The sequence below is a fragment of the Panulirus ornatus genome, chromosome 4, assembly GCF_036320965.1.
Source record: "Panulirus ornatus isolate Po-2019 chromosome 4, ASM3632096v1, whole genome shotgun sequence".
NCBI lineage: Eukaryota > Metazoa > Arthropoda > Malacostraca > Decapoda > Palinuridae > Panulirus > Panulirus ornatus.
In genome coordinates this window covers 61,698,619-61,724,176 of record NC_092227.1, presented here as the reverse complement: position 1 = coordinate 61,724,176, position 25,558 = coordinate 61,698,619, and the positions used below count along the sequence as shown (strand labels likewise).

At 45.3% G+C, this 25,558-nt stretch overlaps 1 protein-coding gene and 1 long non-coding RNA gene across 2 annotated transcripts in view; both read left to right on the top strand.

Moving 5' to 3' along the window:
* The window catches only part of LOC139766587 (protein APCDD1-like), a 440,210-nt gene that overhangs the window by 199,586 nt on the left and 215,066 nt on the right, over positions 1-25,558 (top strand).
* Positions 21,470-25,513, top strand: LOC139766580 (uncharacterized). Its single transcript, XR_011716926.1, has 2 exons — positions 21,470-24,618; positions 24,705-25,513. It is a non-coding gene; the product is annotated as an uncharacterized lncRNA (long non-coding RNA).

Genomic DNA, 25,558 nt, shown 5'->3' with positions numbered 1-25,558 from the left:
AGGAGCTGTGGCAGAACTGCGGAGTGTCAGGCCCACCTGCTCCCTCACCCCCAGCCACTTCACACACACACACACACTCTCTCTCTCTCTCTCTCTCTCTCTCTCTCTCTCTCTCTCTCTCTCTCTCTCTCTCTCTCTCTCTCTCTCTCTCTCTCTCTCTCTCTCTCTCTCTTCCTCGTGATGCGGTTGATGTGACTTGTGTCTCCCCCCCTTCCCCCCCCCCCTCCTTGGCCTGGAGCTGCCCCTCCACCACCACCACACCTCGCTCCTCCCCTCCTGTATGACCCCCTCCGCTCCTCCCCTCCTGTATGACCCCCTCCGCTCCTCCCCTCCTGTATGACCCCCTCCGCTCCTCCCATTATCTCATGTTGTTTATGCAGCAGACCTAATCGAAGATGATACTGCATGTATAGAAAACGAGTTACGATTTGGGATTTGACTCTCGAGATAATTAAGATTACATTGTTGCGTGGATGATTACATTGGCGGTGTTGTCATACCGTACACGTGGGATACTGTAGGAATTATTATACATCTTGATCAAGGAACGAGAAGTGTTGCAGAGGGAAGTTAGCTTGATAATTATGATCATTTACTTTGTATAACTCGACATCTCTGATCGTCTTGATATTAGACCTCTGGACTGAACAATATTTTAGGATGTGTAATTTCTGTTTATTGACAGTATATATATATATATATATATATATATATATATATATATATATATATATATATATATATATATATATATATATATTATATATATATATATATATATATATATATATATATATATATATATATATATATATATATATATATATATATATATATATATATTTTTTTTTTATACTATTCGCCATTTCCCACGTTAGCGAGGTAGCGTTAAAAACAGAGGACTGGGCCTTAGAGGGAATATCCTCACCTGGCCCCCTTCTCTGTTCCTTCTTTTTGGGAAAAAAAAAAAAGAACACAGGTTCAGGGAAGGTTGGTGGGGAGCGACCCACCCACCGCTCCATCTCTAAATTGGACACCCTTGGAAAACCTCAGTCGGCCTGTTGCCACTTCCATTCCTTGAAGCGCCTGAGTGAGCCTCATAATGCCTCGTGGATGAACCGTGTTCCAAGTTGGTACATGTGAAAAAAAAAAAAAAATAAAGGCAATAAGTAGGAAAAGACAAAATAAATCACTGTTCCTCTTGTACGGGTCTCCTGCACTTTTACGGATGCGCTACAATCAGTAGCAGGAAGAAGATGCACTCCGTAATTAGAATATCCTCTACGAGATCGTACTCCTTTTCGTCCATTGAAGGCATAAAGAAAATAGAAGTCATTAGAAGCGAATCAAATAGTTCTCTTCGTTTTGTAATGATTATTTTACTGCTTGTGTATCTCATCTGTTTATAGATGTACAGTACTTAGTGCCTCTTTGAAGGTATCTGATTCTTTATTGAACTAACGAGAATTGTCCAGGTGATGAGTGCATGACAAGTGCGTTGCAAATGGCAATATACGACACCGCGGACAGGATTCGACTCGACGACTTGTGAAGGGATCCGACACGACGCCCCGGGAAGGGATGCGACACGACGCCCCGGGAAGGGATCCGACACGACGCCCCGGGAAGGGATCTGACACGATGCCCCGGGAAGGGATCCGACACGATGCTCCGGGAAGGATGCGACAGACGCCCCGGGAAGGGATGCGACACGACGCCCCAGGAAGGGATCCGACACGACGCCCCGGGAAGGGATCCTACACGACGCCCCGGGAAAGATGTGACATGACGCCCCGGGAAGGATGCGACACGACGCCCCGGGAAGGGATGCGACTTTTGTCTGCTGGAGGAGGTGCGAGGTGGGAGGTCTGCCGCTCCTTGCCCTAAGGACCGGCAGTAGAAGGAGCAGAATTATCCCTGAGGGCATGACTTGCTCGCCCCCTCAGAGGTACTTGAGCACGCCACTTCTCGTGACGAACCTCGAGAAGTCACAACCATAACCTCCTCCCTCACCCGCCCACCCACCGCCCTATACTCCCTCCTCTCCCTCCTTCTACGTGAGTCTCCCCCAGCACGCCCCTGACCCCCACCAGTTGTCAAGTAGGTTCCTCCCATAGCCTCTCGTCAGGGTTACTGCCGCTCTCTTTCAAGGTTCCCCTGCCGTCCGTCCCTCCTCACTCACACCCAGGGGAAAATGCCTAAAATATACATACCTTCCGTCACGCCCCGTCCACATGGAGAGCCTGCCCCCGAGCCGTCACGCCCCGTCCACACTGAGAGCCTGCCCCGAGCCGTCACGCCCCGTCCACACTGAGAGCCTCCCCCGAGCCGTCGCGCCCCGTCCACACGGAGATCCTGCCCCAAGCCGTCACGCCCCGTCCACACGGAGAGCCTGCCCCGAGCCGTCGCGCCCCGTCCACATGGAGAGCCTGCCCCGAGCCGTCACGCCCCGTCCACGCGGAGAGCCTGCCCCGAGCCGTCGCGCCCCGTCCACATTGGAGAGCCTGCCCCGAGCCGTCACGCCCCGTCCACGCGGAGAGCCTGCCCCGAGCTGTCGCGCCCCGTCCACGCGGAGAGCCTGCCCCGAGCCATCACGCCCCGTCCACACGGACAGCCTACCCCGAGCTGCAGTAATTATCTCTTATGTTTTTGCTCCACCATGGTTCCCCGAACCAGGAGTACACCGGTGGCCCGTAGCAGACTCGGCCAGGATGGTTCTCTCCCGACCCCACGAAGGGGATCAGAGGGCCTGTGGTGTGTGTGTGTGTGTGTGTGTGTGTGTGTGTGTGTGTGTGTGTGCGTGTGTCTGTGTGTGTGTGTGTGTCTGTGTGTGTGTGTTTGTGTGTGTCTGTGTGTGCGTGTGTGTGTGTGGTGTGTGTGTGTGTGTGTGTGTGTGTGTGTGTGTGTGAGGACCTGGAGGAGGACGGTAGAGAGAGTCATAGGGGAGAGGGAGAGAGTGAGTGGATGTGAGCGAATGAGGCCAGTATCTTTATCTCTTCCTGGCCCTATCTCGCTCACGCGGGAAACGGAGTACAGCACCAGTGAAGTTCAACATCTACAATGTATGAAACTCCTACAGAGAGATATGATCACTTGGTCCTTAGAGGACCTAATGAACGAGGAAATGGGTAACGGGAGACGACGCACACTAGGAGGAGGTACAGGGAAGGGACCTATGAAGGACTTAACACACATGTTGAGGACAGAGAGAGAGAGAGAGAGAGAGAGAGAGAGAGAGAGAGAGAGAGAGAGAGAGAGAGAGTGGACCTTGAGAAGCATAACGTTATATCACATTCTCTGCGAGATCCACCTTCAGGGAGGTGACGGAGTGTGGTCGCTGTGGGAGGGGCACGGAAGGAGGGCAAGAAGGATGGGAAAGGGGGAACGGAAGGAGGGCAAGAAGGATGGGAGGGGAACGGAAGGAGGGCAAGAAGGATGGGAAGGGGGGAACGGAAGGAGGGCAAGAAGAAGGAAGGAAATTAATGCCTGGTTTACCGGGAGTTGTAGATGGTGGAGAGAGAGAGAGTTGTGGGTGAGAGCGAGGAGCTTCATAAACGAGCAGAGAAATTATTGATAAAGAAACAAATGATAATGTGATATATGTGACCAATAAAGTATTATTATTATTATATTATTGTTTATTATTATTATTATTATTATTATTATTATTATTATTATTATTATTATTATTATTATCATTATTATTATTATTATTATTATTATTATTATTATTATTATTATTATTATTATTATCATTATTATTATTATTATTAAACTCTTACGTAGCGTATTTACCCTCAAGACCCACAAGTTCAAAGTCATACGTCGGAATGCAAACAACAACAGACCAGTGGGTGCTTTGGGCGCTGTTTATGATGGCAGAGGAGACCAACCACATGAGAGCTTCGTGTGGGCGGGCGGGCGGGGCACACACACACACACACACACACACACACACACACACACATGTACACACACACACACATCATCTTACCTACCTACATACATACGTGTCAGACACACACACATACACACACACACACACACACACACACACACACACACACACACACACACACACACACACACACACACACACATGTACACACACACACACACACACACACACACACACACACACACACACACACACACACACACACACACACACAGCAAATACTTTGCTACATGTCCACGACCAACGCTCGCGAATCTCTGGTTGTAGAGTGTACAGGCATTTCTCCTCACGTCATGTGTGTGTGTGTGTGTGTGTGTGTGTGTGTGTGTGTGTGTGTGTGTGTATGTGTGTATGTGTGTACATGTGTGTGTGTGTGTGTGTACATGTGTGTGTGTGTGTACATGTGTGTGTGTGTGTGTGTGTGTGTGTGTGTGTGTGTGTGTGTATGTGACACGTATGTATGTAGGTAGGTAAGATGATGTGTGTGTGTGTGTGTGTGTGTGTGTGTGTGTGTGTGTGTGTCTGACACGTATGTATGTAGGTAGGTAAGATGTTGTGTTTGCATCTTGGTTTACTGATGATTCACGCCAGATCTTGACGATGTTGCTGGAGAAGAATAGGTGTTTTACCTCACTCGAAATGAATGTGTTCTCCACGAGTTCGTATCCATCACCTCGAGTGGTATCCGACTGCTCCTAGCCTCAAGTACCTGCTTCGTTGTAAGTCAGTCAGTCAGTCTTGCATGATTTTTTCAATAACTGTGGTTGAACATCGACGTGAGGACTCACACACGAGGAGGCCACGTCCTCACGAGCTTCAGGAACCGAGATGGCATCTCGCCCGTTGCGCTGAAGGCGTGTACGTCGACCGTCCGTAGCCACGTACTGAGCAAGGCTCTTAAGGACCTCGCCGGATGAAGGAGGTCTCCTAACGGACTAGAGGAGGACTAACAGGCTAATTCATTCTAACAGCAAGGAGACCAATGGGTCCTTTCGAGGCTGTTTGTGATAGACGAAGATAACAGCGACTCACAGATTAGTGTGGTCAGAGTAGAGAGGCAAACACGTAAGTCAAAGAGAAAAACCTATGAAAACTGCTCATTTGACTAATGAGCCTCAAACAGTGTTCAGTCGTGGACTCGACGCGAAAAGTTGACCAAGTTTAACCCGCTTGATTTTACCCAGTCTTTCAAAAATCAAGGTAAGAGAAAGGTGAGTGTGGAGTACAGGCGGACTGATGACGGCAGCACGCTTGGTGTGCAACATGACAGTGAGAATTATTATGAAACATGAAAACAGAAGAAAGAAGACTTCTTATAAGTAAGAGGCAGAATGGACCTAGAAAGTGATCATGCGTAGGAAAATATACATGACCACAATGAGAGAGTGTGCAACGTCCTAGAGGAAACACATGTGTGGGTTAGCTAGTACTGGTGTGCTCAGGGAGTACTGGAGGACCTTCGATTTTTTTTTTCCCGCATTGGACTGGTGATGAAGCTTGATTTCCCAGGATCTAGGGAAGGCCACGTGAATGGTAGAAATAACCATCGACGAAAAAAAAAAGGGAATGCAAAGCGCATTCCGAGGAACCACCTCCTCTCACAGAACACGGGTGATGGATGGGGTTCCTCAGAGCTCTGTGTTGGGACCACCACAATTTCCGACCTGTGTATGTGGATCGCTAGATGGAATCACATGATGCTTGGGTATATTTGGCGATTATTCATATTGACTGGGTGGAAATAAAGACCACCGATGTGTATCCTGCGTGTGGTAGAAAAAGCTGCCTTGCATTCTCATGTTTCCTTTTCGTGGTAGTGTTTTTGCACATATGAAGTCACGTGTTTATTGTGAGAAAGAATACTTCCCACGTATTCCCTGCGTGTCGTAGAAGGCGACTAAAAGAGGTGGGATCGGGAGGCTGGAAATCCTCCCCTCTAGTTTTTACTCTTCCAAAAGAAGGAACATAGAAGGGGGCAAAGTCAGGATTTTCCCCACTTAAGACTCAAATCCTCTGTTCTTGACGCTACCCCGCTAACTCGGGAAATGGCGAATATGTAAGGAAAGAAGAAAGATATATATATATATATATATATATATATATATATATATATATATATATATATATATATATATATATATATATATATATATTTCTTTATTTATTCATTTACAGGTAGATGAATAGATTGGTGGATGAAAAGACGTCAAAGATAATGAAAAGCATGGAAAAGCAGGGTGCGCAAGTATACAGGAGAGACTATTGTATATGAAATTCTTCCTCAGGTTTTGCCTGACGATATGAAATGCAGTGTAGCTTTTCTCTGCCTCTGCGTGATAGGATACAATGCATTATAATTGCCACATGCTTCTTCTGACGGAGACGCTGTGTGATGTACCTCATCGCTGGTTGGAATGGTCGCTAGCTGCTGCTGCTGCCTCGTTCGGTAAAATGTTCTCCCGCCGCTTCATGGCCAGAGAAAATGCGTCCTTTTGCCTCTCTGTCTTGGTGGGTGCAGTGCTCGCGTGTCACTGAATGATTAGGTAAAGTAATTATTCTGGCTACTGTGTTACCAAGTAAAATGATATTGTGCTACTGCATAGCAAGGGAGAATTAGCTTTTGCTGTTGCATAGCAAGACAAATTGCTTTCTAACTACTTCATTGCATGGCCTAACTAGTTGAATTGTTCTCTCGCCACTGAATGACTAGTTCAGCCGCCCTACTGCCACTGCATGACCAAGGAGAAAAGGGTCTTTAGCCCCTGCATGACTCGATGAAATGCTAACGACTTAACTACACCCTGACTAGGTAATATCCTGGCGAGTCAGTCTCTTGTGTTGGTTCAGTGACTCACGGTAAACATAACTGAGGTGAACTTAGCTCCCGACTCTGCCTGCCTCCACGAGAGTAATGATAGATGTATAATTAAATGAATAAATGTAATGAAATAGATAAATGAATAAATATGATGAAATATTTAAACTTATGATTAAAAGCGTCCGTATGGTAAATCATTAGTGGATCCCCATTACATCTGCGTATGACAAGAGTAAACATAGACCTTCATAGCGTTAAATATAATGTTAATATCAATACAAAAAGTTACATATGTTAATATCAATACAAAATGTTAAATATCTTGATATTAATACAAAAGTTAAATACGTTAATATTACTGCAAAAAGTGGTTATGTTAATAAGCAAAGCAATACATCTCCAGGTTCAATAGATGAACACTTTCACTGGACATGTAACGGGAGAGAGAGAGAGAGAGAGAGAGAGAGAGAGAGAGAGAGAGAGAGAGAGAGAGAGAGAGAGAGAGAGAGAGAGAACATTCTGTATTCAGCAAGTTTCATTCTTTTTTTTCCTATTTCATTCTTACTCCTGCTTGTCCCACATTCTTATAATTAGCTCACAGTGACGTGATTAGAATGCATTGTGTCTCTTCCCAGGATGGAACGAAGAGACACGGATGATGATGTGCTTCATATGTGTCTGGCCTGTATCCGCCGAGTGCAAAAAGAATGAGATAACTCTTAGAAAAAGATAGTAACATGTATATTTATTACTCTGATGATATCTTGGTCCAACATGGAGAAGATATCCCATGTACGCGATGTAACTTGAACAATGTGATCCTTTCTGGATGCAACATAAGGAAGATATGATATCATCCTCTCGGTCATCATTTACCTTCAATAAGAAGTTTACGTTTGTGATTCATCACTTTACGTCTTCGCGTTTGGAGGAAGGTGATCGACGGGAGATTGATCCACCACTCCTAGCCTATGCTTCACATGCCACACACACACACACACACACACACACACACACACACACACACACACACACACACCAGCCAGCCAGCCTACCCACCTGACGATTGGTGACTTTCCATACGCTCTTTCCCAGAGGTTAAAATGAGTATCGCTGGGTAATATGGACTCCACATTGCCCTCTCTCTCAATAAGCCAATCAGTTCATATCAAGGAAACCTGTGCAAATCTCTCGCCTCTTCTGGATGCTTCCAAACGACGATGATCACAAGGAGTGTCTCTGTGGTCACTGCGGATGTCATGAACCTCAGTCTACCCAGGTTCTCTATGCCTTGTGGGACAACCAAGCCAGAGACTGACACTATGTTTGGAATGAGTGGCCCTGGAGGGGACAGTTCACCACACGATCTTTGAGAGCACTGAGGCACGTCCGGTTTTCGAAGTGAGTAAGGTCGGGCCCGCTGCCACCGCTCCACATCAAACTTAAGCTGATGAAGAAAAAAAAAAGGATCTTAAAAGGTTTATTATATATAGAAAGCCACAGACTCCAATGTCCTTCCCTTTGGCTCTCACAGACCAGCGTTACGAAACACAATACTGTTTATTGGCCCCCTAGATGTGGTGAACAGTTCAATATCACAAGTCTCGAAGAGGGGTTTTAAAGCAGATACATGAAAAGGTCCAACCAGTTCGTATATAAACCTTGACTTACGGAACTTTCTATAAGAATTAAGAAGTCGGACGATTACAGTGGTACAGTGAAATATAACTTACAGAAGAAGGAAAAAGCTGCAGGAAATATCAAGCTCTTCCTTTCACCCTAACTAAAGATGATAAGCTGGGCTTGCCTTGCTAACTCGTTGCAATGAAGACATCTGAATTATTCAAGACGTATCCAGTTAAGTTGTTATATCTCTCTGATCCTGTTCATTAGAATCGAAGTGCTTATTAACATGTTATATATTTTGGGCTTCAAAATAGTAAGCTTTGACACCATTTGCCCGTACGAAGTAGATATTGAACCCGTGTAGCCAATTGCATATTGTCGGGTATGTGACCATGATTAAGAAATAAATAAACACTGCATGCGTCGCGTTAAGTAGCAGGTCAGATATCAAGATCATAAATTTAAAACTTTTTTTTCCCCCCACTGGCAGACTAGCTCTGAGTTTCAGTATATATATATATATATATATATATATATATATATATATATATATATATATATATATATATATATATATGATAAAAGCATATAAATGAGAGTATGGGTGAGGGGCACATATCTAGGTATATGACTGAAAATAATACTTTTCATGAAATAAGAATGTGCCTAAGCTCGAGCGAGCCACTTTAGGTCTTGCTGAAATTAATGATAATTCGTAGAACAACGACCACGAGCCGAACAGATATGCAAATAAGGGGAATATAGGTAGTGAGGGCGGGGTGGGCGTGGCGGCGGGCGGCAACAGCAGCAGCAGCTCATCAGATAAATGTGTGGAGCACCGTCGACTCGACTCAACACTGCTTCGCCTCCCTCCTACCTCCACATACTCCTCTCCCTATGACCGCTGGAGGGGGATATGTACAAGTGTCTAGTATATTAATCACCTCTGGATGAACTAGAGACTCGTCATATTTTTTCCTCCTCCTCGCGTATCAGTCCTTAGAGAAAAGTGAAAGCATCGCTGATGATCGAATGTCGAAGCGATTGAACCCGATTTCGAAGCGTCTCGGAACGCCTAAGTGAAACACGGGGAGTGATCATGAAGCCGGACTTGATTGCGTTCATTAATGGTCTGTGTCGTAGTTCTAGGTCGAGATGGTTGATGGTCTTTATAAACGCTCGTGATGGGGGGGAGGCATTGTATTAGTGTCTTATTTATATTTGACGTCCTTTGTCGTCATCCGTTACTGAAGATCTGATTCGCTCCGTGAATTATGTTTATGATTCAAGTGTCAGGTGCATTATAAACTCCTTGCGCACGACGGTTTGACTCATGGTTATGATGACCTGACCAAAGGCCAGGTCATTATTTATGTACAGGGCTGTATCGTCGTGCTCGAGGGTCGCACCTTCGTGCTCAAGGGTCGGACCGTCGTGATCAAAGGTCGTGCCGCCGTGCTCAAGGGTCGGACCGTCGTGATCAAGGGTCGTGCCGTCGTGCTCAAAGGTCGTACCTCGTTCTCAATGGTCGTACCGTCGTGCCCAAGGGTCGTGCCGTCGTGCTCAAGGGTCTTGCCGTCGTCCTCAAGAGTCGTATTGTCATGCTCAAGGGTCGTATCGTCGTGCTCAAAACTTTAAGGTTCATTTGTTGATGATTCTGTCGTTTAGTTACATTCGTTTTAGCTGGCTATGTCTCTCCATCTACATACCGTAACATTCATTATATATTTAGACAGACTCATTTCTATTAAAGATGATGTCAGTTGTATTCATTTGTGTGTGTGTGTGTGTGTGTGTGTGTGTGTGTGTGTGTGTGTGTGATAACAAGAATAAAGTGTTGTGCTCTTTTGGGGATCACCTTGAATATATTTCCCTTGCCTTTTTTCCTAAAGAATCCATTTTAGTTTCAGAATGATCAAGATCACAAAGGGTTTGGTTTTACAGGTTTAAGTTTCTCCAAGATGACATGAACGGGTAATGCAACCAGCGCTTCGTCGCTGGAGGGTTGTGCTGAGGTTGTGAAATAGAAAGCTGGCTGATCTCTCCTCCTTCGTTAATTTCGTGAGATGGAAACGGAGAAACGTAAAGGAATCAGCGTCTCTGATCAGACCAGAATGAACAGAAAATGAAAATATCGTAGTTGTCCTAGAAAATTTAATTCCTCTCACTTCCCTATAGACTTCATTCTCTGAGCTCCTGTCCATTTACCGTCCATCCAAGATGGAAGCACATATGTAGTCCTACATTCACTGTCTTAACTGTCTGCAACATCAGGTTTGCCCTGCCATGACTCCCCCTCAAATCTGAGGAAGTTGTGGTCCTGATCAAGTGGTCATATTCTCACACTTCAAACTTCGTCTTCCCTACCTGTCAGCCATTTCTCCGTTGCGGATACAGTGTTAAGTTGAGAAGATAAAGAGTAGCAGTATGAAGCACACATGGATCGAGGGGAGCATCAAGGGGTTAGTGTGGGACAGGAGGTGTCATGTCCCACCTGTGGGACACCCATACGGTGTGTAGGATCGGCCGTGTGAGCTGTGGTGTGGTATAGTTCCATCTGCATGTTTGTTGGTTGGTTAACACAGGATGAGGTACTGGGACAGATGTTCCAGGCGCGGGCTGGCTGGCTGGCTGGCACCAGGGCTGAGGTTCACATCACGTTCGCTGCTGATCATCGTTGTTGTGTCTCGAACATCATTTACGACGCATATGAACGGAGGCTGCAGTCAACCCAGCTGTTCTTCCTACGGTACGGGCGGGGGTCGATGAATTGCCTGCCTGGCTTAGGCTAATATATATATATATATATATATATATATATATATATATATATATATATATATATATATATATATATAGATAGATAGATAGATGATAGATAGATAGATAGCCTTGATTAGGGCACTCAATTGCTCTATCATGACTAACATAAAACACTAACAGAGAATGTTTGTTATTTCCATTAGAAGTCATCTGAACAGAGGCCTAAGACAAAGCCTTACAAAGGTATACTTCAGTGTATCTTGACGTCCCCTGAGCCTGTCACTGCTCAGACGATGGCGAGGCCCTCAGGGAGAGGGTTGATATCAGCGAGACCAAACACCTAGTGAAGAGTAAAAGGGCGTCTTGGGTTTTTGTGGGATTGGTTCTAAACTGGATCCTACTTAGATTCTTCACTCCTTTTTTCAGTATGGTATCCATGAGCCTGGAATCTAAGGCTAGACTTGATAAGATCCTGTCGTCAGGGGTAATGGCCGGGACTTCCAGTAGTAAGGTATCAGAGATGGCTGAGGTGGAGGTGATAACCGCGTCCTTACGAGCGTGAGGTCAGCTGGATGGGACTCTCCACTACCATCGTATAAGAAGCAAATGCTTAGCTTGACTAGACAGGTCTATCCAGGAGCACCTTTGAAGGCCTGGCGGAAGCATAGGAGGGGCAAATGGGTAACCATCCTGGACCATCTCGGTCTGGTGCTCACCAAGAAGTGTTCGCTGATGCGACGAAAGGAGAGAGATCAAAACCCCAGATGAACAGCTGTAGCAACAGCTGTTTCTCCATCTCATGAGGTTAGAATGTTCTTACCATCTAGTCTCACTAGCCATCATATCGGGGACAACTGCATATATCTAAGCCGTTGCAGAAGCGGTGGTACAGTTTCGCAAGACAGTGCAATGCAAAGCGCAGTAGCACTGGCCTCAGCAAGGTGGATGCCTCACTGCTGACGGACGCTTTTGACAGCCGCCCTGGCAACCCACACGGCGAAGGGTGTTGCCAGCGGCCAATGGGCCTGATGTAGAGGGAGGCACCGAAGATAAAAACCCCGAGGTCTGCTGGGCGGTGGAACGTTACGAGCGAGACAAAGGTTGATGATAAGCTCGACCAGGAGGTTGCTGGCGACAGGGTGGAGGAGAGTGGGAGTCCAGCCAGTCCCTTGATGTGTTTGGGGATGACGCTTGCTAAACTTGAGAGAGGGTCAGACCAGTGGCTTTGGCCATCCTGCCCCAAAGGCCTTATCATCGTGCTCAAGGGCGGGACCGTCGTCCAGTGTCTCCTGCAGGGATGCACCCTCTTGCATGGACGTCATTTTCCTTCCCTAGGACGCTGCAGGGACGACACAACAGAGAGGAAGAGGGAGCCACCCCAAGCACCAGGGATCTACATGTACTCCGGCCGTCAGTGACCTCAGCTTTACCATGTAGATATAAGATAAGAAAGCTTCTAATGCCAGGTCTTCGCTCTGTGATGGAAAAGAGCATTTTCCAGTGGAACATACGGGAACGATAGCGAGCAACCTCAGCTAACCCAAGTCAAAGATGGCACACTATATATATATATATATATATATATATATATGTGTGTGTGTGTGTGTGTGTGTGTGTGTGTGTGTGTGTGTGTGTGTGTGTGAGTGTGTGTCTCTGTCTGTGTTTGTGTCTGTGTCTGTGTATTTACAATGTACACAGTCATCTATTAATTTCATTTCAGCATTAAGATCACACAATACAGATCACAGATTGTTTACATACCTATAATACCTTTGATGTGTACTTTGACATACGTTCCGAGATAACAACTGTACGTAAGTGGGTTTCTGATGAAGCTTGTGTCATGATTATAGAGACTGCTGAGGATGGAACCAAGCCAGTTCCGGGAGCCTGGTGATGGAGAAGGTATATGGTCTAGTGGACAGGAAGATGTGACACTTGGTTATTAACCTGCATGTTATATAACTCCACTTCCCCGTGGCGAGTGCAAGTGCTGGTACCATATATATATTATATATATATATATATATATATATATATATATATATATATATATATATATATATATATATATATATATGAAGGGCACTGGTACCTACATCTAGTCTTCTGTAATAACAAAGACAGTTGACAGAACCAGTGTCAGCCATTGCTCAGGTCACGTAAGACCTTCCTGTCAAGAGAGATGGTAAAGAACACGGGACACACCAGGACACACGGAGTGCTAGAGCTAAGCCGTGGAAGGGAAGAAGCATAACATCCAGCCCGCCAATAGTGCAGTCGCTAGCGTTCACACAGTACGGTGTGGAGCCAGGTGACCTGTCGAGTGACCTGGCCAGACATAGGAGCTTCGTGCGCGTGCAGCCAACCAATTCACGGGAGCAGAAGCGAAAGTGATGTGTCTGTATGTGTGTGTCTGAGAGAGAGAGAGAGAGAGAGAGAGAGAGAGAGAGAGAGAGAGAGAGAGAGAGAGAGAGAGAGAGAGAGAGAGAGAGTTTCCCGAGGAGGAGGAAGAGGAGGAGGAGGAGGGTTCCAGGTGAGTCGTGTGAGGAGGAGGCTTGATAAAGTGAGATGATCTCACAACCCAAGTTTATCAGGGAGGAGAGTGGAGGAAGAGCTGACACCCGGAGTGACCAGCGCTACATAGAGGGAAGGATCAACCCCAGTACAGGGATGGATCAACCCCAGTACAGGGACGGATCAACCCCAGTACAGGGATGGATCAACCCCAGTACAGGGACGGATCAACCCCAGTACAGGGAGGGATCAACCCCAGTACAGGGATGGATCAACCCCAGTACAGGGACGGATCAACTCCAGTACAGGGATGGATCAACCCCAGTACAGGGACGGATCAACCCCAGTACAGGGATGGATCAACCCCAGTACAGGGACGGATCAACCCCAGTACAGGGACGGATCAACTCCAGTACAGGGAGGGATCAACCCCAGTACAGGGAGGGATCAACCCCAGTACAGGGAGGGATCAACCCCAGTACAGGGAGGGATCAACCCCAGTACAGGGACGGATCAACCCCAGTACAGGGAGGGATCAACCCCAGTACAGGGAGGGATCAACCCCAGTACAGGGATGGATCAACCCCAGTACAGGGACGGATCAACCCCAGTACAGGGAGGGATCAACCCCAGTACAGGGATGGATCAACCCCAGTACAGGGATGGATCAACCCCAGTACAGGGAGGGATCAACCCCAGTACAGGGAGGGATCAACCCCAGTACAGGGATGGATCAACCCCAGTACAGGGACGGATCAACCCCAGTACAGGGAGGGATCAACCCCAGTACAGGGAGGATCAACCCCAGTACAGAGGATCAACCCATACAGGGAGGATCAACCCCAGTACAGGGATGGATCAACCCCAGTAACAGGGATGGATCAACCCCAGTACAGGGAGGGATCAACCCCAGTACAGGGACGGATCAACCCCAGTACAGGGAGGGATCAACCCCAGTACAGGGAGGGATCAACCCCAGTACAGGGAGGGATCAACCTCAGTACAGGGAAGGGATCAACCCCAGTACAGGGACGGATCAACCCCAGTACAGGACGGATCAACCCCAGTACAGGAGGATCAACCCCAGTACAGGGAGGGATCAAACCCCAGTACAGGGACGGATCAACCCCAGTACAGGGACGGGATCAACCCCAGTACAGGGACGGATCAACCCCAGTACAGGGACGGATCAACCCCAGTACAGGGAGGGATCAACCCCAGTACAGGGAGGGATCAACCCCAGTACAGGGACGGATCAACCCCAGTACAGGGACGGATCACACCCCAGTACAGGACGGATCAACCCAGTACAGGGACGGATCAACCCCAGTACAGGGACGGGATCAACCCCAGTACAGGGAAGGATCAACCCCAGTACAGGGACGGATCAACCCCCAGTACAGGGACGGATCAACCCCAGTACAGGGACGGATCAACCCCAGTACAGGGAGGGATCAACCCCAGTACAGGGACGGATCAACCCCAGTACAGGGACGGATCAACCCCAGTACAGGGACGGAGTCAACCCCAGTACAGGGACGATCAACCCCAGTACAGGGAGGATCAACCCAGTACAGGGACGGATCAACCCCAGTACAGGGACGGATCAACCCCAGTACAGGGATGGATCAACCCCAGTACAGGGACGGATCAACCCAGTACAGGGAGGATCAACCCCAGTACAGGGACGGATCAACCCCAGTACAGGGACGGATCAACCCCAGTACAGGGAGGGATCAACCCCAGTACAGGGACGGATCAACCCCAGTACAGGGACGGATCAACCCCAGTACAGGGACGGATCAACCCCAGTACAGGGACGGATCAACCCCAGTACAGGGGACGGATCAACCCCAGTACAGGGAGGGATCAACCCCAGTACAGGGATGGATCAACCCCAGTACAGGGACGGATCAACCCAGTACAGGAGGGATCAACCCAGTACAGGGAGGGATCAACCCCAGTACAGGGACGGATCAACCTCAGTACAGGGAAGGATCAACCCCAGTACAGGGAGGGATCAACCCCAGTACAGGAGGATCAACCCCAGTACAGGGAGGATCAACCCCAGTACAGGGAGGATCAACCCCAGTACAGGGAGGGATCAACCCCAGTACAGGGACGGATCAACCCCAGTACAGGGACGGATCAACCCCAGTACAGGGAGGGATCAACCCCAGTACAGGGACGGATCAACCCCAGTACAGGGACGGATCAACCCCAGTACAGGGACGGATCAACCCCAGTACAGGGATGGATCAACCCCAGTACAGGGAGGGATCAACCCCAGTACAGGGACGGATCAACCCCAGTACAGGGACGGATCAACTCCAGTACAGGGAGGGATCAACCCCAGTACAGGGATGGATCAACTCCAGTACAGGGACGGATCAACTCCAGTACAGGGACGGATCAACTCCAGTACAGGGACGGATCAACCCCAGTACAGGGACGGATCAACCCCAGTACAGGGACGGATCAACCCCAGTAGTTAGAGATGATGGATGCCATATGTCATTCTGGCCATAAAGGTGAGTAATGATGCTATATTGCGAATCTTTCGACCATCCTGCAGCCAACACTGAAGATGTGATCTCGGTTAATACTTCAAAGAAAAACATCTATTCATTCTACAATGATTCTGTTGTCTTTTTAAAGTCAAGTCTTTCGTCTAAGTTTATTCCCATCGTCTTAAAAGTCCGAAGCTGCGAGAGATATTATTATTATCATTATTGTTATATTATTATCATTATTATCATTATTATTATTATTATTATCATTGTTATCATTATTATCATCATTATTTTTATTATTATTATTATTATTATTATTATTATTATTATTATTATTATTATTATTATTATTATATTATCATTATTATCATTATTATTATTATTATTATTATTATTATTATTATTATTATTATTATTATCGTCATTATTATTATTATTATTATTATTATTATTATTATTATTATTATTATTATTATTATTATATTATCATTATTATCATTATTATTATTATTATTATTATTATTATTATTATTATTATTATTATCGTCATTATTATTATTATTATTATTATTATTATTATTATTATTATTATTATTATTTATCCAGTTTGTATGTATCATTGTGGCCATGTGTGGCGGTGGTTGACATGTGATATATTACAAGGAGGGTAACGTGCACAACCCTGGCTCCTGTGTTGTACCCCAACTCCTCCCTCCCTGTATGATGGAGAGGCCGTGCTGGCGTCTCTCTATATAAGGCTGACTGACCCCTCTCTCTCTGCAGTCACTCGCCCGATTGAATTATAAATGTATTTCAAGCATTGTTGGTCGCTAGGTGGGGGCGCCCTACACCTCATTGTTTATCTCTCCCTCGTGGTGTGTGTGTGTGTGTGTGTGTGTGTGTGTGTGTGTGTGTGTGTTCAGGTTGTTAAGAAGGTGTTATACAGCTCACAACATTTGCTGGGAGTTGTGGCCGGCCTCTGGCTTCGTGTTGTTACACCATTAACGTCAGTCGGCTTTAAGGGGTGTATATATAATCTTGTGGATGGCATTCTCAAGCCAGGTTGAGTCTATGCCTTTCCCTGCTGCTGATTGTAGCGCTACTCTTGAAGGTGCAGGAGCTTCGTGAAAAGGAGGTTCAGAGGTTGTACGATTAGTCTAAAAATCAAAGTTTGACTTATAACTGCAGTTGTGGAATGTTGTGAAGTTATTATCAAAGTTCGAGAGGGCGCGTTGTATCATTTATTAATATGGTTCCTGATATATTAATGTGAGTTTCGTAATTCGGGGATTTTGTATTTTTTCATTATCTGTAAACAAAGAATTTTAAACGTTGTTGCAACATCTTTGTATTACGAATGTGGCAACATCTTCCTATTACGAATGTGGCAACATCTTCATACCACGAATGTGGCCACTTCTTCCTATTACGAATGTGGCAACGTCTTCATATTCCGAATGTGGCAACATCTTCCTATTACGAATGTGGCAACATCTTTCTATTACGAATGTGGCAACATCTTCCTATTACGAATGCAGGTGTTGATAGAAATTCTGGTTTTTACGTTTTATTCTATAGATGTCGTCTGACCTGGTGGTAAAATTGACAAAACTAACTAATCATAAGTTGTGGTTGTAAGATAATGATGTTAAGGGCTGTTTGGTGTTGTTATAAGGTTGTTATAAAAGGCATAGGGCGCAATGATACCAATGGGAAGAGTTGTAAGGAGATCTTAATGCAGTTGTTAAGTGTCGTGAGTTGATCTAGGTTGTAAATGAAGGCTGTGAAGTGATTCTGTATAATGATTAAATGCTATTTATGACCGTTGTTTTGGAATGATTAATGTTGGTTGTGAACTGATGATTATAGAGTTGTGAAGGCCTTTGGTTCGAATCTGTTCGGAAGTAGATTCGAAGCTTCGTTAGATACCTGATAAAGGTTATCGCCACATGTTCGGACAATATCTGACAAGGGGTGTAAGTGTGATGCCTCCACTGTGGGATTGTAACTCTTATAACAAGAGTTATCTTGGTCGTTGAAGATGTGTATTATAATGATTTGTGATGAATTAACAAAGGGGTGATAACCCCTTTGAGGCTACCGGAGTACGTGTGTTTGTGGACTCTAGGTGTCGAACCTACGTCAACGCGAAGTTCTTTTCACATGGCTTACGGGGGGGTTTATCGTATATATATATATATATATATATATATATATATATATATATATATATATATATATATATATATATATACTGGATTCATGATTATGGCGGTAAGGAAACTCAAAATTAAGCAGGATTTCTTTAATATCCTCAGTTTCGACCACTTACGTGCCACCACAAGATCAGCTTCTGGTCTGGTCAGGAATGAGTCCTCTTGATTGGTCACCTCCGGGCACTGGCTCCGCCCCCTTCGCTGCCCAAACCACCAATGAATGACCCCGGCGACCCGCGCCACGTTGACGAATACCATCCCTGTGTTTGGATGCGTTTTCTGTTGCGATGTATGCAACAGCTCCTCCTCCAGTTGCTTGCCTTGTCATCTTGTCCCGTCCTTTGTGCAATATTTCCACATCCTGTCCACCTGACAGGCGTCCATGTTTGTTGATATTGACTACAGACGAGTTTGACGCTCGTTTCTCCTCGTGTCATTTTTGTGTTCGCTTATTCTTACATAGAATGCGCGTGAGGCTTCGCCATAATAAACGAACGAGCAGGTATTGCATGAAAGTCTAGTATATATCGCACTCCTTTTCGTTAATAATTGCGCATCTGCGTCTCTTGTTCACCAGATCTGTGATTCTCGTGCCTGACGAAGACACAAGTTCCCTTACCTGCCTTATGTGGAAACCTGTCTGTACTCTTAGCTTTCCTTAAACACGACACCATGATATGATCACTGTCCACTTGAATTTGATTTCTTTAGCTGTTCTCCATCCCAAGCGCCTTTCAATTTGTTAATTAATCCCACTGATATACATATTGCCCTCGAAGAGAACCTGTGCACGAAAATTCGTGCTTTCACTGTGAACAATCGTGGAATGCACGAAATCGCCTCTGTTGTCTGCTGGTTCTCCGATATACTGAGAATTTCACGGTCTTGTTCATCCTGTGAATCACCGTACCTAAGAGGTAGGGTAACCCATATCATTTCTCCATCTTCAGTAAGTTAACACTTGTTCTACGCTGTAGTCTCTCTCTCTCTCTCTCTCTCTCTCTCTCTCTCTCTCTCTCTCTCTCTCTCTCTCTCTCTCTCTCTCTCTGTATGTATGTATGTGTGTGTGTGTGTGTGTGTGTGTGTGTGTGTGTGTATGCAAAACGAGCACTTACCTCCGCCAACCCTCACATAAACAGGGAAGCCCAGCGTAACGAAAGAAAACGAGAAAAGAGGAGAGGGTGACCAGTGTTCTCACATCCGCCCAAGCCACTCAGCTCACCAGGCCGTGGCAAATCATGAAGGTGTTGGCACCATTTCAGTTGATGTGAAATCTCTTCTCCGTTTCCCACCTTTGCGAGGTAGTGTCCGGAAAATAAAGATGAGCCTTCCACGAAGTTTGCTCTCTTGGCTCCTTTCTCTATTCCTTTATTTTTTTGAAAGTTGTATTACTGGAAGGGATATCTATCTATCTGTCTATCTATCTATCTATCTATCTATCTATCTATCTATCTATCTATATATATATATATATATATATATATATATATATATATATATATATATATATATATATATATATATATATGTATATGTATATATATAGATATGGATATAGATATATATGGTACCGTGTGGGGAGCGGCCGAGTGCTGAGAGGCACTGTATAATTGGAGCTTCTGAATTTTTTTTATAATAATATTGGTAATGGTGTGTGTGTGTGTGTGTGTGTGTGTGTGTGTGTGTGTGTGTGTGTGTGTGTGTGTTTCTCTCTGTAATTACCTAATTGTATTTAATTGTCCTGTACGGGGGGGGGGGGGGGGTGGATGGAGTTTACACTCGTGGGCCCCCTTCCCACTAAGTACTCTCTAATATCTTGCCTAAATCATCATATGTTGTCTGCTCGTCCGTCATTCTATTCCAATTCCCCCACCAGCCTTATGCAATAAGGATCCAAATCCTTATTTTCTGACGGACTGTAATCGTAGTCAGACCAGATATCTAAGGCTACTGATCATATCAGAAACACTGTGGCATGCACCCTTACACACCTGCTGATATAGTAACTGAACACCCCTTAGTTCACAAGTGCGTGGGACTTCTTGTTATTGCCCTCGAGCGACTGACACGTCAAGCGAACAATACACTGTAGTTCCTGCCGCACACCGTGATGCTGACACGCCGCTTCGCCTCAGGTCTCTGGTGCTAAGAACTACACTTCAGTGAGCATCAAGTGGTAACACATGTCCTTAGCTGTGGAGTTTGAGTAATTTGGCTGCCCGCCGGGTCTCTGTGGGCGTGAGTGTGTCCGTGGCCTAGCGATGGACCCTCGTCCTCAACCTCATGTAATTATTTACCCTTAAGTGTACACACACACACACACACACACACACACACACACACACACACACACACACACACACACAACAGCCTAAGGCAGAATGATACCCATTGATCGATCAGCCCCGAGGAAGGATGAACACCTGGGTTGAGTTTGGGCCGACTGCCGCATCAAGGAATCGAACCCATGCCGGCTCATGGTCCATGTGTGTGTGTGTGTGTGAGAGAGAGAGAGAGAGAGAGAGAGAGAGAGAGAGAGAGAGAGAGAGAGAGAGGAGAGTATGGAGAGTGGTCGGCTGGGTTATCACAGGTCCAGTCACCGCTTCTTCCTCAACAGGAATGGGAATTAGTGACTGAGGCTGAAATGGCTCATACAACTTGATAGGAATAGACGTATGATTGATCACAAGAGATGATGATGTACCTGTGAAATTCCTTTTTAACTGAAAGATATTATTGTACATATATAAGTTCGTTTGTTGGTATTCTTCTTCTTCTTCTTCTTCTTCTTCTTCTTCTTCTTCTTCTTCTTCTTCTTCTTCTTCTTCTTCTTCTTCTTCTTCTCCTCCTTCTTCTTCCATGAAGTCCTTGAAATGCCTACTCTGGTAAGGTTTTGTGTATCTTTGTGTTGATGTATTTGTAAGAAAGAGAGGGAGGGGAGCATCTTGGTGAGGGTGTGGGTGTAGGGGGCACATCTTGGTGAGGGTGTGGGTGTAGGGGGCACATCTTGGTGAGGGTGTGGGTGTAGGGGGTACATCTTGGTGAGGGTGTGTGTGTAAGGGGTACTGTAAGACACACATACACACGCATGCCATTGATTTTTCATCAGATATTATGAGTTACTTCGAGCAAGTTGCCACGGCTCACTGTGTAGTCGTCTGATCAGGATGTTTGAACACGTGAAGCTGATCTGTTGTTGACGTAATCACCTGCAGTTGACCTCAGCAAAACCCGCTGGTGAGTGTCGCGCCGGCTAACCCCCAGTCAGGCCAGTCACGCCAGACGAACCACTTGTGTTTCGAGGTGTGTCTTAAGACTAGAACCCAGAGTGTCTTAAGACTAGAACCCAGATTGTCTTAAGACTAGAACCCAGAGTGTCTTAAGACTAGAACCCAGAGTGTCTTAAGACTAGAACCCAGAGCGTCTTAAGACTAGAACCCAGAGCGTCTTAAGACTAGAGCCCAGAGTGTCTTAAGACTAGAACCCAGAGCCTCTTAAGACTAGAACCCAGAGTGTCTCAACACTAGAACCCAGAGTGTCTTAAGACTAGAACCCAGAGTGTCTCAAGACTGGAATCCGGAGTGTCTTAAGACTAGAACCCAGAGCGTCTAAAGACTAGAACCCAGAACGTCTAAAGACTAGAACCCAGAGCGTCTAAAGACTAGAACCCAGAGCCTCTTAAGACTAGAACCCAGAGTGTCTCAACACTAGAACCCAGAGTGTCTTAAGACTAGAACCCAGAGTGTCTTAAGACTAGAACCCAGAGCGTCTAAAGACTGGAATCCAGAGTGTCTTAAGACTAGAACCCAGAGTGTCTTAAGACTAGAACCCAGAGTGTCTTAAGACTAGAACCCAGAGTGTCTTAAGACTACAACCCAGAGTGTCTCAAGACTACAACCCAGAGTGTCTTAAGACTAGAACCCAGAGTGTCTTAAGACTAGAACCCAGAGTGTTGTCAGTGTACACATCTAGTTTTCTACTGAAGCTGTAAGAGGCCATCTGATCTTCATTAAGTAAGCACAGAAACCAAGAAAGACTGTTACCACCTTACAAGTGGTGGTGGCAGCGGTGTTGAGGACCTACGTGCTGATGTCGAACTCTGCGAGTGAAAGAGCCCGTTCGTGATATCTGTTCTCCTGACGACGATCTTCACGCCTCACAGTTCTTCAGAAGTGTCACATGCTCCTACGCCGGGCCTTCCCGGCACTCCTGAAGGCCTGCTTGCCACATCTACGGTCCTGATACGTTCGTTCTGTGGGGGGCATGAAGGACTGAATCAACTCCAAGCTGTAAGGGCCACCTCCCACATCTTAGTGCATGGACGATACATCTTACTGCCTTGTCGTCTGATCACGCCCCATTGTCACTGGGTCGCTGTGACGGGATATCAAGACGGCGCCACGGACGGACACCGCCCTGGTTTCCCGCCCAAACCCTTCATTCCTACGGGCCGGTTTCGCGCCAAAACCCGGCATCCCTTGACGACACAGGAGAGAGACGTCATCCCCAGCCATCGCCGTCGCCCAGGCATCATCACCACCGCCCGCCCTTCCCTCGTGAAGTCACCACGGCGGTCCCGGCCACGCCCCTCCGCTTCATCGCTTAACCACGCCCTTAACCAACACAGGTTCACCTTCGTATTATCAACAATGCCTGCCTTCCTTTCAGAACAGGACTCCATCTCAGAAAGAACTCTTAAAAGACATGTTCGTTCTCTGGCATCTTCTCACGTTAAAGGTTTCGATTCAGTGGGCTCTTAGCATGGTCAGCGTGTCACTATCCTTCGAGACGGTGGCGCAGAAAAAAAAACCAGACATCATTCATAATGGCTATACTCAACCACCACTACGCTCTCAACATGTACCAGTGCTCGGAGTGTTTTTTGACCCGTCTCTTGAGAGTATCCGTTGACGAAGGTTCCACTCTCACTTTCTCAGACATGGATGCATGACCATGGACTCATAGTCAGGGTCATCTCGCGCTTATGAGTAGTTGCTGAACCTTCCTTTCTAACTGTCAGAGGACTCTCTATGGACGCCTCTATTCTTGAGACCGCAGATGGAGAGGTGGCCATATATACATGGCCAGTTCCCGATCCACTCCTGTCCGTCTCCGCAGAGGGACTAAACTTGTGGAATTCTCTCGTTTTGAAGTTCAGAATTCAAGGCATTGAATCTCCAGTGAATGTAAGCGCCAGGAAGAACATGAGCCAGCAGAGAAGAAGTAAGAGAGTCTGCTAAAATCTTACATGATCCCTCTATTCATATTTGTTCGGTGTTGTCACCGAAGAAGAATGCAATTTAGTGAGGAATCAGGTTCATTCTTTGCATTTTCAACAACTTCTTAACAACAGGTTGATAATATATTAAGGCTGAAGCTAAGGTGTTGACGCAACATTCCCAGTATTTAAAGAACATTATGTTAATAGTTGATAACTTGACACAGCAAGTAAAGATGGTGTCGAAATCTGTTCATACCTTATTTGTAACATTGACTGTTTCCACATATGTTGATAGTTTATATGCTCAAATGACTTATATATGAGCATTATCTCAGTGGATTCTAAGAGAACAGAAAAAAATGCCAAGAACTATCATTCTTTACTAATGACTCGAACTTTCTCTTATATATTGTCAATTCCTCATTGCTTGCATGTCCCTCCGTGGATGATTTAGCACTGTGCCATAAACCATTGCTTGCCAACTTGATTTGCCCTCACAATACTACTGCTAGCCAATGCATGTGCGTCTCCCCTACTTCTTGGACCTCAACAAAGTGTTCTTAGTTCTTGTTCTTTTAAGAAAATTGTTGTCATTGACCCATGGGTTGAGAGTATGGACCATAATCATGTGTTCTTCTTCCCAAACTTACCACAATGTTCTTCTTCATTGCCCTCCTAACCAACCCAAATGTCCTTTGCTTCTGGGACAAGTTCACTTAAGAAAACAGAATGTATTCTTGTCAGTCCTAATCTTAAAGTGTTCATCACTCATGATCATTACTCGGGACAGATTAACACAACAATCCCGAGTGTAGAACGAATCCCGCACATAACATGAACGTCTCATTCATTGATGAAGTCAACATTCAACATCTTCAGACTGATCATGATTCTCCAATGAATGTTGTGGCTTTCCTTCAATACTGAGTCCACTCCTCATGTTGCTGGAATTTCAGTCATTTCATCGTCTACTGCACTCATATATTGTTCAATCATAGTGTTTATCTTATAGCATCGTCTACGATGTAGCTTCAATCATAGTATTTATCTTATAGTATCGTCTACAACATAGCTTCAATCATAGTGTTTATCTTATAGTATCGTCTACAACATAGCTTCAATCATAGTGTTTATCTTATAGCATCGTCTACGATGTAGCTTCAATCATAGTGTTTATCTTATAGTATCGTCTACAACATAGCTTCAATCATAGTGTTTATCTTATAGTATCGTCTACGACTTAGCTTCAATCATAGTATTTATCTTATAGTATCGTCTACGACGTAGCTTCAATCATAGTGTTTATATTATAGTATCGTCTACGACGTAGCTTCAATCATTGTGTTTATCTTATAGTATCGTCTATGACGTAGCTTCAATCATAGTGTTTATCTTATAGTATCGTCTACGACGTAGCATGTCCACTATAGAATACCCTACAGCCACAATGAATATCAAGAAAGTCGTTGCAGCGGCACAACCTTATTCAATAAGAACTTTGACTTAAGAATAATATGTATTTAATGAGTTGTGTGGAATTTTTTTAGTCTTCTCTCAACTATTGTCATTTAATTTGTATATTGGTCTTATATTTTATGTTATTCATAGTATCTGTATGTATCATTTTTTCTTCTCTTTACGTTTGATGCAAATTTTTTCTCTGTGAACTATGTGTAATTTAATTTTAGTATAGAATGTAACTCCTGTTCTCAAGTATATTTAGATGATGTAAAAGATAACTCTTGTAATTATTACTTATTTGCTTAATTTTTGTGCTCTTATGTATGTAGTACTGTTCAAACCCACACACACACACACACACACACACACACACACACACACACACACACACACACACACACACACACACACACACACACACACACACACACACACACACCACACACACACCATTAATCATTATGA